The 15,027-nt window shown below is 36.6% G+C and overlaps 1 protein-coding gene across 6 annotated transcripts in view; it reads left to right on the top strand.

The window, feature by feature from the left end:
* APP (amyloid beta precursor protein) overlaps nucleotides 1-15,027 on the top strand; it is a 323,882-nt gene that overhangs the window by 3,012 nt on the left and 305,843 nt on the right. The window lies entirely within an intron of this gene.

Here is a 15,027-nt window from a genome sequence, read left to right as displayed (position 1 = left end):
GCCCTAACACTTACTTTCTTGCTTCTTAAAGTTTTATTTTCCTATGTTGGGGGTGGGAGGTGGGGGGTTTAACCTAATCACCATGACTTGTTTTGATAATAGTGCTAATTCACGGATTGTAGAAACCTATCTGATACTGATGATTACTGTCTAAAGGCACCTACACATGGAATAGTGAAGCCAAGATTGCTGACAATCTATGAGGAATTTCTTGCCAATTAATGGGAAGCCATGATAACCAGTAGGGCACAAAAGCTTCTCTCTTGTCCCCCTAACCAGCAGAGGCGCCTAAAGGCACTTGTGATTCTGTTAGTACTATGGAAAAGTATTCCAGAGAGACTGAAGATCTCTGGTTCTGACTGAGAAAATGAAAAGGAACATGAAACTAAATAAATCACAAAGTTAAATCAGGAGTAACCAATTAAAAAATAAGAAAAATAGTGAGGTCCATCGAATACTGTTTTGGAGGAAAAAACAAGCTATGTCTATGGATAAGGCTTTCTCCTTGTTGCTGGAGGATCCCTATGCTGTGTTACTGTTTATGGCATTTTAGAGACTTCTATACAGATATTTGTGAAAAGATGAATGTTGTCAGTCATTCTAGTAATAAGAATATCTATTATGTACCTTTTATGTGACCAGTAAACTGCTGCTGCTGAAGTGGGATCAAATGCAGTAGAAATGTGCAAATGCAATCCTGGTGAGGATAAGTATTACCTTAAGAGATTTACAAAGCATCTGCCATTAATACATTCTTTGATCTCTGCCTCATTGTATCAATTACAGAATGCAAAGATAATCCTTATCAATGTGCTTTAGATGTGAAGCTATAGGATATAAGGTTGTTTGTATACATATCCTTACTTTCCACCCTTACTCCAACTTCCAGGAAGTTTGCAGAGTAAATAAGACAGGTACTTGGTTACAAAAGAAAATAGAAAGTGTTAAGTATCAGGAGAAAAGTACAGATTGAGACTCTGAATAAAAGTGTTAACAGTCTAGACATGTATATTTAAAGAATAAAACAACAACAATAGGATGAGATAATCCTGGAGAATTTCCTAGTAGTTCATTTTCTGCCAGCTTTATTTGCAGATCTGGAGAATGGAAGTGAAGTCATTTTATAATATTTGTTTACATGCCCCTTTCCATCTTTCCCCTCCCAGACAAACACACACACATACACACAGACACACACTCACACGCACACATGTGGACACGCACTTACACACTATTGCTATCTTACTTGAGTGGGTAGGCGGGGCCTTTGTCTTCCTCTTTATTTTCCCTGCCTCTGGTGTAGAGCCAGCCTGGTGCATGTGAGTTTCTTAATGAAAAATGAGCAAGTGTGAGGGTTGATTTCATTAACCTCTCCAGCTCCTCATTAGTAGGGACATTTTTTGGGCCAAGTCCTTCCTGTCCCACAGCTCTTCGGATGCTGTGAGGAACAAAACAGTCTTTTTCTTTCTGAAGCTTTCAGTCTAGTGGAGAAGACAGACAATAAATCATTGTAAACGAATGTTCATAAACTATGACATGCTGAGATGGACAGGAAAGGTCCAGGGGACATTCTGGAGAGGAGTGGGGAATTAAGGGGTGGAAGGTAAGGGGCTGAGAGCAGGATCTGAGAGCACCTCAGAAGGAGGTCATGATGGAAAAAGTGGCAGCAATGAGGAAGATGGAGCAAATAAACTTTTGTGTTTTTTGGTTGGTTGTTTTCTACCTCTCTGTGTAAGTTGTCTACAAAATGGTTTCCTTCTCCTAATGGGTTCTAGGTACAGATATTTGGAGTGAGTTTGATGCTAAATACCATCTTCTGCAAACCCTTGGGGTTGCTCTCTGTCACCCTGTCACGCAGCTGTTGTACAGATACATTCTCATGCCTTATGAGTGACTGGACAGGAGGGTGGCAGGTGGAGGGAACCAAGGTGAAGGGAGCACACGCCCCCTGAAGGAGGAGCCAGTTTAAGCAATACAGTGTCTTATTACTTAATTTCTTTCATTCTAAAAAGAAAAGCAAACAGTACCTAAATCCTCACACCGAGTTTGCAAATGAAAACCATAATGAAGAGGAAAATGTTATGTACTGTTTCTTCAGTTTAATATGTATTGTTTAAGAAATAACCGTTTGGGTGAGGACACTAGTGCTTTTCTTTGGAAAAAGTATTTGGTGGGTTTTCCTCTTCAGGTTAATTCTGATTAATAGACTTTATTGTACCTTTTTAGAAGTAGAACTGCACCAAGCACTGGATGAGAATGATAGCTGTAGGATTAAAGCAATTTTATTATTAAAAAAAAAAAAAAAAACCAGAGCCTCCTTATCAATTACAGTTCCATGAAAAAGTGAAGATTGGTGGATTAGTTAGCTGTTTAAAGTGGGCTGGATATAGAGGATTCAGGTTCATCTGTGTGAAATCTTATCTTGAAGAAGATCAAAGAAACTTTTATTTAGTTTGTGTGGCTATACTTAAAAAAAACATGCATTACAGATTTAGTTTAAACTGTACTAGGATTATAGTATTTTATGAAAGGAGGTAGTGGCTGAAATGGGGAAGGTGAGAGGTTTTTAAAAGCCCAGCTCTGTGAAAAGGGTGGAATTGTCGCCACCTTTTGTCATGTTGATTTCACTAACATTGAGATGTCCCAGTCCCTGAGTTTCTCACCTGTCCAGGGAAGGTAACATTCCACACTGATCAGGAACTTGGACTGGGGCAAGTCTGGGCTTAACGCTTGGCTCTGACTCTTTTGAGCTATTGACTGGGGGCTAGCTCTGTTCTCAGTTTTTTTTCTTGTAAAATAGGGATATTAATGCTTATGGTTGTTGAGGATAATTGACTTAATACATACGTAAAATACTTGAAACAGTGTATGAGTTAATGTGTCTGTAATATGATGCCATCTTGTAAGCACTGTTAGTTTTTACACTATATAAAATGATGACGATGATGTAAAATGGATGTATTTAAGTCTCACATACAGATGAAAGTTAAAAAAAAAAACTATGATTTTTCACTTATTGACTAGTGCACTTAACCAGCTAAGACTATTGTACATGACGTTGGCAGTTTGTTCTCTTATAAGAACCAATGAATTTTATTTAAATTTAAAAATGACCTATCACAGATAACACTTGCAGAGTATATGGTATCAAATTTTATTTATTAAATATTTTGGTTGACTTTTTATGAGACATTAAAGCAATTCATGCTCACTGAAAAATTTAAACAGCATATAAATGTACAAAAAGCATAAAGAGTTTTTACGCAAATGGGAAAGACCTGTTTTAGATGTGTGCATGCTGGCAGCTTGCCACACACGTCCTAATATGGCTGGTTTGATTATTAACTCAGCTATTAGTTGACTGCCAGCTATGTGCAAGGAGCTGTGAACAAGCTTGGTTCTATCATCAGCAAAACCTTCTCTAGAAAAATGAATAAACTGGTTTTACCAATCTGGACGGAAGTGGAAGATTTCACGCTCCAGGAAAAGATTTTTGGTTTTGTAATGGAAGCTTGAAGTGATCTTCACCAAAGTACAAGGAAACCCAACAAGCAGAGTTTGAGAATGCAGCATTTCTGTAAGAAATCTGTTTTCCAAATAAAATGAATGCTACTAGTCGTCAGATGATGGCTATTCACATCTTTAAAACTTTGTAGTGATCCACTGCTTAATTAATAAGACTGTTTTTTAAAATTAGCATATTTTTGCTATTATAAAAGAAGAGGCTTTCAATCTCAATTTCCAAATTAGGCTCAGGGTATTTGAGAGGACAAGAAGTTGGTGTTACTGTGACTAAAGTACTGTGTACACACTGAAGAATCAAGCAAAGTCCCAAGGAATCTATGTGGGCATTTGTTACACCAGTTATCATTTTCCTGCTTAACCAGGAAAATTAGGGTCAAGTGGGAAGCTGTAATTGTTGCCGCCATGTTTGGAATAAACATCCTGCTCATAGTAGGTACAGGGAAGAATGAATGAGATGATATCATAACCAAATACGTAAGAGTCAGTGAGTAGAGAAAGACAGGAAATAAGCAAAATAAACATGTCAGAAAAAGGAAAAGAACAATAACCTTTTTTTTTGTAGATGAACAAATTCTAGAATTCTGAAAGTTTTTAGTGATGGACCCCAAACAGTGTTTGAGTCTCTTCAATTTCCAGATGGTCTTTCTCTTTTAATTTTTGTTTTTGCAACTTAAGATGATTTTTAGCTGAGATATTTGATTGAGCAAAAAAGTAAACTCTTGTGTTTGTGATTTATTTTGTTGATAAAAAATTGTTCTTTGCCTGATTCTCTTTCTTTAAGAATCTAATAATTTGTCCTGTGCTCTCATTTCATGTCCTTGGAAACCCATATACCTATCTTTACTGAAGAATGTAAGGCATCCTAGCAACTGATAACTTACTTTTCAGCCTTAAAGGACACCTACGAGAATAAGAGATCAGCTATATCATGAAAAGTCATTTGTGTTAAATGAAGAAATGCAGTATTACTCGTGTTGCTTTGTTAAATTTCAAAGCTTAATAATGACTGTAATATAGTTTGACCTCTGGAAACATTTTACTGGAAGAAAAATGAGGTTTAATTCCACCTGTGAGCTAGATTTGTATACATCAGACCTGAGTTCTTCCTCAGTTAACACAAACTCATTTGTTTAGTTTTCCCATTGCCTGCATGTGCTTGATTATAATAAAATTAATGAGGCAACATAATTTTTATTTTTTTAATAATTTTTATTTTTAATCAAAAATAAAGAATATAGTATTATTTATTGAGGCTTGATTAGTCCAAAAAAGGACTTTTTATATCTGTTCTTTTAATTGGATGAATTTTCAAAAGCATAATTATTGTTATATAAATTACCACTCAGTTATTTTGTAATGGAATTAATAGGCATACTTGATAAAGATAGATGTGCACTATTTCTTAGCCATATTTATTGATTTTTTAATCTTTCGAAAGAAATCTGCATTTACTTTGAAGGTTGAGCCTTTAAAACGAGAGTAATTGTTTTTAAATCTTAGATGAATTTTTCAGAGACTAACATTAAAGCCTATCATATGGAAAGTGGTACCTTAGAGCAAATATTCTCAATACTGGTGCTTTTAATTACTTATGCTTTGTTAAAACAAATACAGTTCTGACATTGCAGTATATTGGTTTGAAGATATAAGTGATGAGTTCTTAACCTAAGAAACTCCCATAAAAACTTGCAAATATGTAGACTAACCATTCTGAGAATAATTTATTCACAGATATATATAGTAAATGAATTAGTAATTTAAAATTAAGTTTCTATAGAAAAGTTACTAGCAGAGCTCCAGCTGGGTAGCTTAGTTGGTTAGAGTGTCATCCCCATACACCCAGGTTGTGGGTTTGATCCCTGGCCAGGGTTTATACAGAAAACAACAGTGAATGCATAAATAAGTACAACAGCAAATTGTGAATAATGCTTAACTCCCAACTTAGAGAGGAAAATAAAGCTTTTAAATAAGATTTATTTTCAGCCTTTTGCAGACATGTTATTGTGAAAGGTTTCATAAGTGCTATCAATAATTTAATAATGGTCTGTTATTTCCAACTATTTATTTCAAAAATTGGTCCAACAAAGGAATGCTTCATTCTTGAAATATTTTATCAGTCCTCTAATTGATTGAGACTATTTCAGTAGAGGGTGCCTAGAAATGATTTTGTTGAATAATATAGTGGATAATGGATTTTAGAAAGAAAATGTTGTGTATTAGACTTAAACTGAATTGTCATCAAAATGAAAATGTCATTATCATTCTTTTTTTAGTTTGCTGGGATTTTTTTTTTTTTTTGACATTTTATAGTTAATTTACCTTATACTTTAGTGTAAACCATAATCAAAAATGTACCTTTAGAAAAAAAGTTGATTTCTGTTCTCTGAAAGAATTACACTTTTCAAGTTCAAAGCTTTGAAGCCAATGCCCCCATTGCTAATAACTTGACCGGCATTGAAAATATAATGAAGGTCATCATGATAGCCTTGTATCTTGCTAGTGTTTTCCCAAGCTAGTTTTGAATGTTTTATATTGTGTTAAATCCACTTATACCACGGAATCCATAAAATTTAAATCCAATAAAAGTAAGCCAATTTTTTAAAATCCTATAGTTGTTTCATGTTGAGGAAGTTGTTGACTAACTGATAGGCTGTTTGAATGTGAAAGAGTTTACATATGCTATTAGTTTGAAGAACTGTGAAGGGCTCTGTTTTCAAGAGTACATTTGTGACAAAATTACAGTTTTGGGATCATTGCATACTTGTTCAGTGAACTATGAGGGGAAATCCTCTAAGGACAGCCATGTGACCAGACGGCTGACAGAGTAAAAGCAAAAGCTGCTTTGTAGAGATGTCATTAAGACAGTGCATGTCCCTGGAACTGAGAACCAAGTGATTTATCAGCATGGCCATTCAAGATATCCAGGACAAAGATAATGAATTCAGTGGTAGGGGGAGCATACTTAATAAATAAGATAGGATGCAGACCTTTTTTGTTCCTAGGCATTTCCTTTCCATGACTGTAGTATTTGCTATTTGAATATTATACTTCACTTTTGTGAGCTTGACTCAAAGGTCAAATTTGTATGATTGCAAATTTTCTGGGTTATGTGGTAAGGACACAGATGGGAAGTATTCGGTTTGTTTGGAATATTTCTTACGTGTATGTGTTATTAGCTCTAGTTATTGATTTCTTAAATAGCAGATAAAGAAATGAGAAAATAATTGTTAGTGTAAGATGTTTTTTCCTGGAGGAAAAAAAAGAATGGTTAAAACATCATCTTAAGCCTTTATTACAATGTGTTAAATTATTTATATTTTAAAAAATCTGACACATGACCTCATTGCTTATTGCTCATTTATCTCAAAGTGGGACGTATAAAACATAAAGCCAGTCCCATAGATTGGTTATTCTGTTAGCTGACAAAGGGAAGATTTAACAAAAGATGTTTAATTGGATGTTTGAATTATGCATTCCTCTGCTGTCTCTATTTCAAGATTTCTTAGGCCATTTGTGACTGACTTCTGTGATATTGATTCTGATTTGGAGTTATGGACTTTTAAAATTTATCTGGGTAACATTGGTTAATAATATACATTTCAGGTGTATAACTTTAAAATATAACATCTGTATACTCCATTGTGATTTTTCTTATTAACTTAGCTCACTGGATTTTTCTCTTTCTTACCTTGAATTTTTAAAAAACCTCATTTATTTTATGGACAAGTACTGGATGCCTCTGTGTTTCAGTTACAGGAGCTCTGGAATGTAGGTAGGGCTGTGAGTAAATGGAGAAGTAACTCATTTTATGCCTTGAAAGATTTTGTGGTCTGATGGGGGAATAAAGAGATGCAGAAATAATTAGGCACAGTTTGTGAACGGTTACAATGGAAGAATATACAAGTCTTCACAGAGAAGGTAGGCAACATTTGAACTTGTTTTCAAGGATGAGTCCATATTAACTAGAGCTGGGGAATGTTAGGACTTCCAGGCAGAAGGGACAGTGAGGATATAGAGATTCAAAATGAGAAGCTAAGAAAATGTGGGTTGTAGAGATGGTATGGACTGTAAGAAGTTTAGAGCTTTGAATGGCTTGATGAGTTTGAGCTTCATTTTTTTCAGCAATGGTTTACTGTTCATTGTTTCTACAGTGGGAGTAGCCATTGATTACAGTGGTTCAGTCAGTTAAGTTTAGGAGCCTTTGCTGAAGTTCTCATGTCTGCTTAATCTCATTATCAGAATGGTAGCACCTAGCTGCAAGGGAGGCTAGTACATGTGGTCTGTTAATCTGGGAGCATTGCTACCAGTAATACATTCCAGGTTCTCCCTCTGAAAGATAAAGAGAGGGAGGATGTTAATGGGCATTCCAGGATGTAGAGAAAAATAGGTAGGTTAATAACCACTCAGAACCAAACCAAAGAAAGGATTCCCCATGAGTGATTATAGTAGGTTTTTAGGATTTGCCCACTTTTTTGCTAGCTAAGCATATAGAAAGCACATCTTTGGGCAGCAGTGGAGGAAGAGATGTAGATTGTGTTTTTTTGTTTGTTTGTTTGTTTGTTTTTATGACAGGAACACCGAAAAGCTGAGCTTTTTTACTTTGTCTGATTATATCCCAGATGGTTTAGACTTGTATTTCTGGGAAATGCTTCTAATTGGATGATGGAAAATGAGATGATTTCCACTGGCTCTGTGGATAGAGTCAGTTTATTCTCCCTGCTAGTAAACTCTTTCATTTGATCTTGACACTTCCCTAAAGCAACTTTGTTGTGTTTGTTCTTTGAAAGGAATAACAGATAAAACAAGCTTTGAGGTTTTAAGGAAAACATGATACTGAGAACTTCCTGTGAGCTAGATTTGCCTTTATGTTCAATTTCTTTTCTGTTGCTACACAGCCTTGCAGATCTGTTTATGTGCACCTGTGTTATTAAAACTGGAAAGAAGGGAAAGAGGAAATTGAACCTTATTATATTTATATCAGTACAAATGGGACTACCATTTAAAAATTTCTTATCTATTTTCTCACTCATTTTAATTATTTTAGAAATGGCCAAATGAAGATCTTTCCCAGAAAGTATATGATGAAACAAAAATGTGGGAAAAACCTAGAGTCCTGAGCAGGCTTGATATAATCATCAAAATTAAGGAGTTTTTGGAGTTTATAGTACCTAAAGATTTATTTAAAGGCCTGACCTGTGGTGGCGCAGAGGATAAAGCATCAGCCTGGAATGCTGAGGTTGCCGGTTCAAAACCCTGCACTTTATTGTCAAGGCACATATAGTAGTTGATGCTTCCTACTTCTCCCCCCTTTTTTTCTCTCTCACTCTCTCCCCTCTCTAAAATGAATAAGTAAAAATAAATAAATAAATATTTATTTAAAATATACCCTAATAGTTTGGCATATTGCACATGATTCTGTCAAAAAGGAAATGTCTAAAATATCTTGGTTCCTCAAAAAATGCTCTTGGTTTTATTTTCTGAATATTCCTTTTGAACCCATTGAACTCTTTCAGAGTAATCAATGGCTTAGTTCAAGTTTGATCATCTTAGATCTTGATCTCGGTATTTCTTTTTCTTTTTTTTCTGAAGTTGGAAATGGGGAGGCAGTCAGACAGACTCCCGTATGCTCCTGACCAGGATCCACCCGGCATGCCCACCAGGGGGTGATGCTCCACCCATCTGGGCCGTTGCTCTGTTGCAACCAGAGCCATTCTAGCGCCTGAGGCAGAGGCCATGGAGCCATCCTCAGGGCGGGAATCGAACCCGGTACTCCTGCACGCCAGGCCAATGCTCTACCACTGAGCCAACTGGCCAGGGCCTCAGCATTTCTTTTTGTTTCAAGTACCTATCAAGAAAATATTTTGTCTTCTCACTTACAGATACTGCCTTCAGAAAAACAGATGACAAATCTGTATGTGTCTGGAATAGTTGTTAATAGATAATGAGGATGAGAAATTTATCAATATGTATTTGAATGTATATTTCTTATTACACTGGTCATATTTTAAAATTACACTTTTTTCTCTAGAAAAGAGTGGTTGATTATTACATCATCTAAATTTGAAGATTTTTAAAATTATATTAGATAGAATTTGAAAATACCGTATAAGGAATTTGTGCTCTTTAATTTCTGTATAATTTTCTAATGGTCATAAAGTTTATATAATTTGATAAAAAAAATTTATTTTTTTATTTTATTTATTGATTTTTTTAAGGAGAAGGGAGAGAGAGAGAGAGAGAGAGAGAAGGGAGAGGAGCAGGAAGCATCAACTCCCATATGAGCCTTGACCGGGCAAGCCCAAGGTTTCGAACTGGCAACCTCAGTGTCCCAGGTCGACGCTTTATCCCACTGCGCCAGCACAGGTCAGGCGATAAAAAATTTTTTAAAAAATCTCACCTATAGCCTGACCTGTGGTGGCACAGTGAATAAAGCATCGACCTGGAATGCTGAGGTCACCAGTTTGAAACCCTGGGCTTGCCAGGTCAAGGCACGTATGGGAGTTGATGCTTCCTGCTTCTCCTCCCCTTCTCTCTCTCTCCTCTCTTAAATGAATCAATAAAGTCTTAAAAAAAAGAGTTTCACCTATAAACATATATTTTATTCTAAATTCTGTCCTGTTTTTATATATGTGAAACAATTTGACATAATTACTGGCTAATAAATTAAGAAGACCTATTTGAGGTAAGTGTGCCTTTATTTGGCTCTGGATTGCAGAATGAGCTTGCTTTATTGACTCTGGTAGTTGATTTTACAGGCAATTAAACATACACCTTTATTCAAGAACACCTAATTGAACACTTTGGCAGTCCAAGAATACGTTCAGAGAAGAATACTTGAGTATCCACTCTCAACTTATCTGAATCTTATAAATATTTAATATTTTATTGGTTCTGTTTATACTCTGTTGTATTTCTGAATAAACAGGCTTTCTAGAAAGCATCTCTGCTGCTGTGATCATTTGAAGTACATCAGATAAATTGAGGATTTCAATAATTAGTGGAAAATCTCTAATTAGATATCAATGAAATGTGCTCCATCCATGCACGTTCATTTTAGTTGTTTAGTGAGTTTTAAAAAGAAAGATAGTAATCATATTTATAAAGTAAACTAAATTGTTATTTTAAATATATATTCAATTTAAAGAAAACAAAACAGGATACAAGTGCCAGTGTAAAGGACCTCCATGTAGGATTATGCCTAAAGCCTGCAGATGATAATTAAGATTTAGCCCTAGAGTAAATGAAGTGATTTTGATTATGTTAGGCCCAAAGTTATTTGCTATTGAGTCATTGTTGATGAGTAAAATAAGAGAACAAAGCATGGCTTTAAAACAGCCATTTGTAAGTATTTTATAGAAAGAATAAACTTCAAAGCCCTAATGGTGAAGAGCCAGGGAATGGGAGTGTCCCATCAGATGGTGTCATTTCAGCTCAGAATTCCCCTGGGCGTCACTGAATGCCCAGGCATGACTAAAGCAATGCTGTCTACTACAAGTATAATGGGACTATGAATGTCATTTAAAATTTTCTGATAGCCACATAAAAAAGTAAAAGGAACTTAATGTTAATTTAATGTTTTATTGCACCTAGTAATTCCAAAATATTATTTCAGCATGTGATCAGTATACAAATTACACTCTTTTTTTTTTATGTCTTCAAAATGTTTACCCATAGAGAATACTTTAATTCAGAGCATCCACATTTCAAGTGCCCAGGTACCACATAGGACTGTAGGACTGGTGGCTACCATATTGGACAGTGTGGCTATGGAAGGGCCAACTCAACCTACCACTGTCTGGGAAAAGAATCATAGGTTTTGGAGCAGGTAGTATCCATAAGACCCTTCTAAGTCCTTTCATTTTGTAAATAAAGAAACTGGAATTGAAAGACACATTGAGTTGCCCAATATCACTCAGATATTAAGGGTCTGTCCTCTGACTTCCAGTCTCTTTCTTCCTCACTTTGAGTCTTTGTCTTCTTGTTCCATGTTGTTAGGTCCACTTCTGTTTGTCTTAACATGAAGCAGTTGCTATCTATCTACTAACCACTGAGCCAGGAGCCCTAAGAAGATGTGATCCACTGTGTAAGGCATGGCCTGATCTGGACAGAACTGTTCTGTGGCTGGATAAATGCAGTGTGTCCGTAAAGTCATGCTGCACATTTGACTGGTCACAGGAAAGCAACAAACGACGATAGAAATGTGAAATCTGCGCCAAATAAATGGAAAGCTCTCCCAGTTTCATACCTATTCAGTGCAGTTCGATGTGGGCTCACGCACTGATTTTTTAGTGCTCCTTAGGTAGCTATCCCGTATAGCCTCTACAGACTCGTCACTGACTGATGGCCTACCAGAATGAGGTTTCTCCACCAAACTGCCGGTTTCCTTCAACTGCTTATCCCACCGAGTAATGTTATTCCTATGTGGTGTGGTGGTGCTTCATTATAAACGTGTCGATATTCACGTTGCATTTTGGTCACAGATTCGAATTTAGTGAGCCACAGAACACACAGAACTTTCCTCTGTACCATCCACATCTCGACCGGCATGGACATGAGCTGCTCCACTGTATACACGGTGTTAAGTCATCATCTGCGCATGCGCACATGCTGCCACATCATCCTACAGAAACTGGGAGGGTTTTCCTTTTATTTGGGGCAGATTTTACATTTCTATCGTCTTTTGTTGCTTTCCTGTGACCAGTCAAAAGTGCACTATGACTTTACGGACACACTGTATAATTACCAGCATATAGACTCTCTGTGGAAGAGTAGTAGTAGGTGATACTGGGTCCAGTGGCCCCCTTGTCTTCCTTTAGTGGGATCACGATTGGAGTACAAAGTTGGGAGCACCCTTTGGGACCAAGCATGTATGACTCTCAGCACTGGTTAAGATGTCAGCTACCTACTGAAAGGAAAGAATGACAAGGCATTTTTTAAACATATTTTGTCGTCTGTTCCTGGGAATACTGGAGTTAAGCTTTTAAAAAATTTTATTTTTTAGAAGGCTGCCCAAATATGCCCATAGTTCATGCCCAATTATACTTAAAGTATATTTTTTGACAACTTAAGCCCCATGCACTCTTGGTATGTTATTTTCAGATTGGAAATAAATGTGGAAAGTTTTCTGCATTGCATGGTGGGTTGGGAAGGCAAGGGTCGGTGTGCTCTCGGGACCGCTGCTGTGACATATTTGTTGTACAATATGAGAACGCATGGAGGGTAAACTTTTATAGTCAGGAGTTGTTTCCCATTTCATTCCTAAAATATTTTATCAGCCTGGTTGTTATAAGTTTGTGAGAGTGCTTTGACGGGGCTATAGGTTTATTTGTGTGACTTAATTTTAGTGATTTTAGATTTAGTGTTAAATTTAACAATTTTTCTATTTGGACGTTAGGACTTCTCATCTGTGGCTAGGTTTTACCCACAGAGTTACTACTGATCTTTACCTTGATCATGTACTGTGTTTTCTTCCTATTCTACAATGAAAATAGTTGCATTTTGCAAATGCTTGTGTATGGTACAATACTTAGAGGATTCACAGCTTGCAGGAATGAGTTAAAAGTACAGGAATATCTGTATTTCCTTTGCCAGTTGTCTAGTATACTTTAAAAAGCTGTCTTTATATTTTTAAAAAATCTATTTTTGATAATAAATATAACCAAGAGAAACAGAAGTTTACAGCTTTGAAAATTATATTTAAATATATTTTTAATTTAAAAAATATTATAAATGCATTATAGGTAGCTTAGAGAAAATATAAAAACAGGCATAATCTTATCACCCACAAATATCTGTTCTAATTAATTATGTGTACATAATTTATTAATGATGAATTTATCACTTTGATAAATCATTTACTAAAACGAATGGTAAGTGTCTTCCATACTGAATTTACTCAGTCATGGAGAAGAATATATGTTTTGGTAAAAAAGAATTTATGGAAGACATTCTGTATTCTAAAAGAACTCTTAAAGTACATAATAACTCAACTTTGCCTGGAGAGTTTAAAACTTTAAGACTAGGAGAAATACTCTGTCTTATAGGTATTTTAGGTTTATTGAGGACTTTTTCTTGGTCCCAACCAAAAGAACTTGTATGAGAAACTTAGTAGTTAGTCAAGTCATACTGTGATTTGTTAGTTCTGGAATAAATGCCTCTATTTCTGGCATATGTATTAATAAAAATAGACACTTTCTTGGCTTTTGTTGTAGTAATAATAATAATCAGGTACATTACTCTTTGTAAGAGCCAGGCACTGTTAGAAGTGTTTTCATATAATCCCCAACAACAGCCCTTAAGGTCTCTACTGTTATCCTCATTTCATGTATCTAACCGGTCAAGCATCATCTGGGAGAGAGCTCACAACCCAGTTTCACACTTGGTCTTCAATGGCTCTCCTCTTAACTATTCATCTCTCCTGCTTCTAGAAGAATGGTATGTTGGGTGGAGTGGGGCCAGTGTTTCCTCTTGTCCTGGCCAATTAGCTACTTGAGGAAGTAAGCTGCTCCAGTGGCTGCTTGATAAGAAATAAGACTACACTGTTAGGGCTTCAGTTCCTGGCTGCCCTTCCTCCCTCCAGCCTCACCTGCATGGACTTTGGAGCACTGACATCTCTACGTGGTGTCTTCCCCGGTTTCCACAAGAACTCCTTCCATCCCAATCCTGTTCCTTTCCTTTCTCTCAAACCCAAATAAAAGAATAAAGACTGTAGATGTTGGAGTTATCCAGACTTTGGATTTGAGTCACAACTCTTTGAATACCTGGAGTTATAACCACAGGAAATGACTTAACTTCCCTAAACCTAAATTTCCACATCTACACAGTATCTGTGACTAGGCTGGTCAGGAGACAAACTGAATTAAGAGTAAGGTACAGCCTGACCAGGCAGTGGCGCAGTGGATAGAGAGTAGGACTGGGATGCAGGGGACCCAGCTTCGAGACCCCGAGGTCGCCAGTTTGAGCGCGGGCTCATCTGGTTTGAGCAAAGCTCACCAGCTTGGACCCAAGGTCCCTGGCTTGAGCAAGGGGTTAGTCGGTCTGCTGAAGGCCTGCAGTCAAGGCACATATGAGAAAGCAATCAATGAAAAACTAAGGTGTCAAAACCAAAAACTGATGATTGATGCTTCTTATCTCTCTCTGTTCCTGTCTGTCTGTCCCTATCTATCCTTCTCTCTGACTCTCTCTCTCTTTCTCTGTAAAAAAAAAAAAAGAGTAAGGTACAAAGCCCAGACCTTGACCCATTGTAGGCCCTGAATGAATAACGGTTCTGATTTCATTTTAAGCCTTTTTGTAACATCTCTTTTTGGACCCTCCGGAATTGTCCTTGACCCCTGGGAAACACAGGGCCAGGGAAGAGGCCCAGTGGCCTGTGGCACAGCCCTGCCTGACTTCACATTTCAGTGCTATTAGATAGCTGAGAGGTTTTAGCATCTCATTCTTTAGTCAGGAACATTTTTGTGATCTGAAAAAAGGAATGACTTATTTAAAATTCTGCATAAACAC

Source organism: Saccopteryx bilineata, chromosome 2 (genome assembly GCF_036850765.1).
Source record: "Saccopteryx bilineata isolate mSacBil1 chromosome 2, mSacBil1_pri_phased_curated, whole genome shotgun sequence".
Taxonomy (NCBI): domain Eukaryota; kingdom Metazoa; phylum Chordata; class Mammalia; order Chiroptera; family Emballonuridae; genus Saccopteryx; species Saccopteryx bilineata.
Note: the sequence above shows the minus strand (reverse complement) of the source record. Positions and strands in the feature narration are given on the sequence as shown.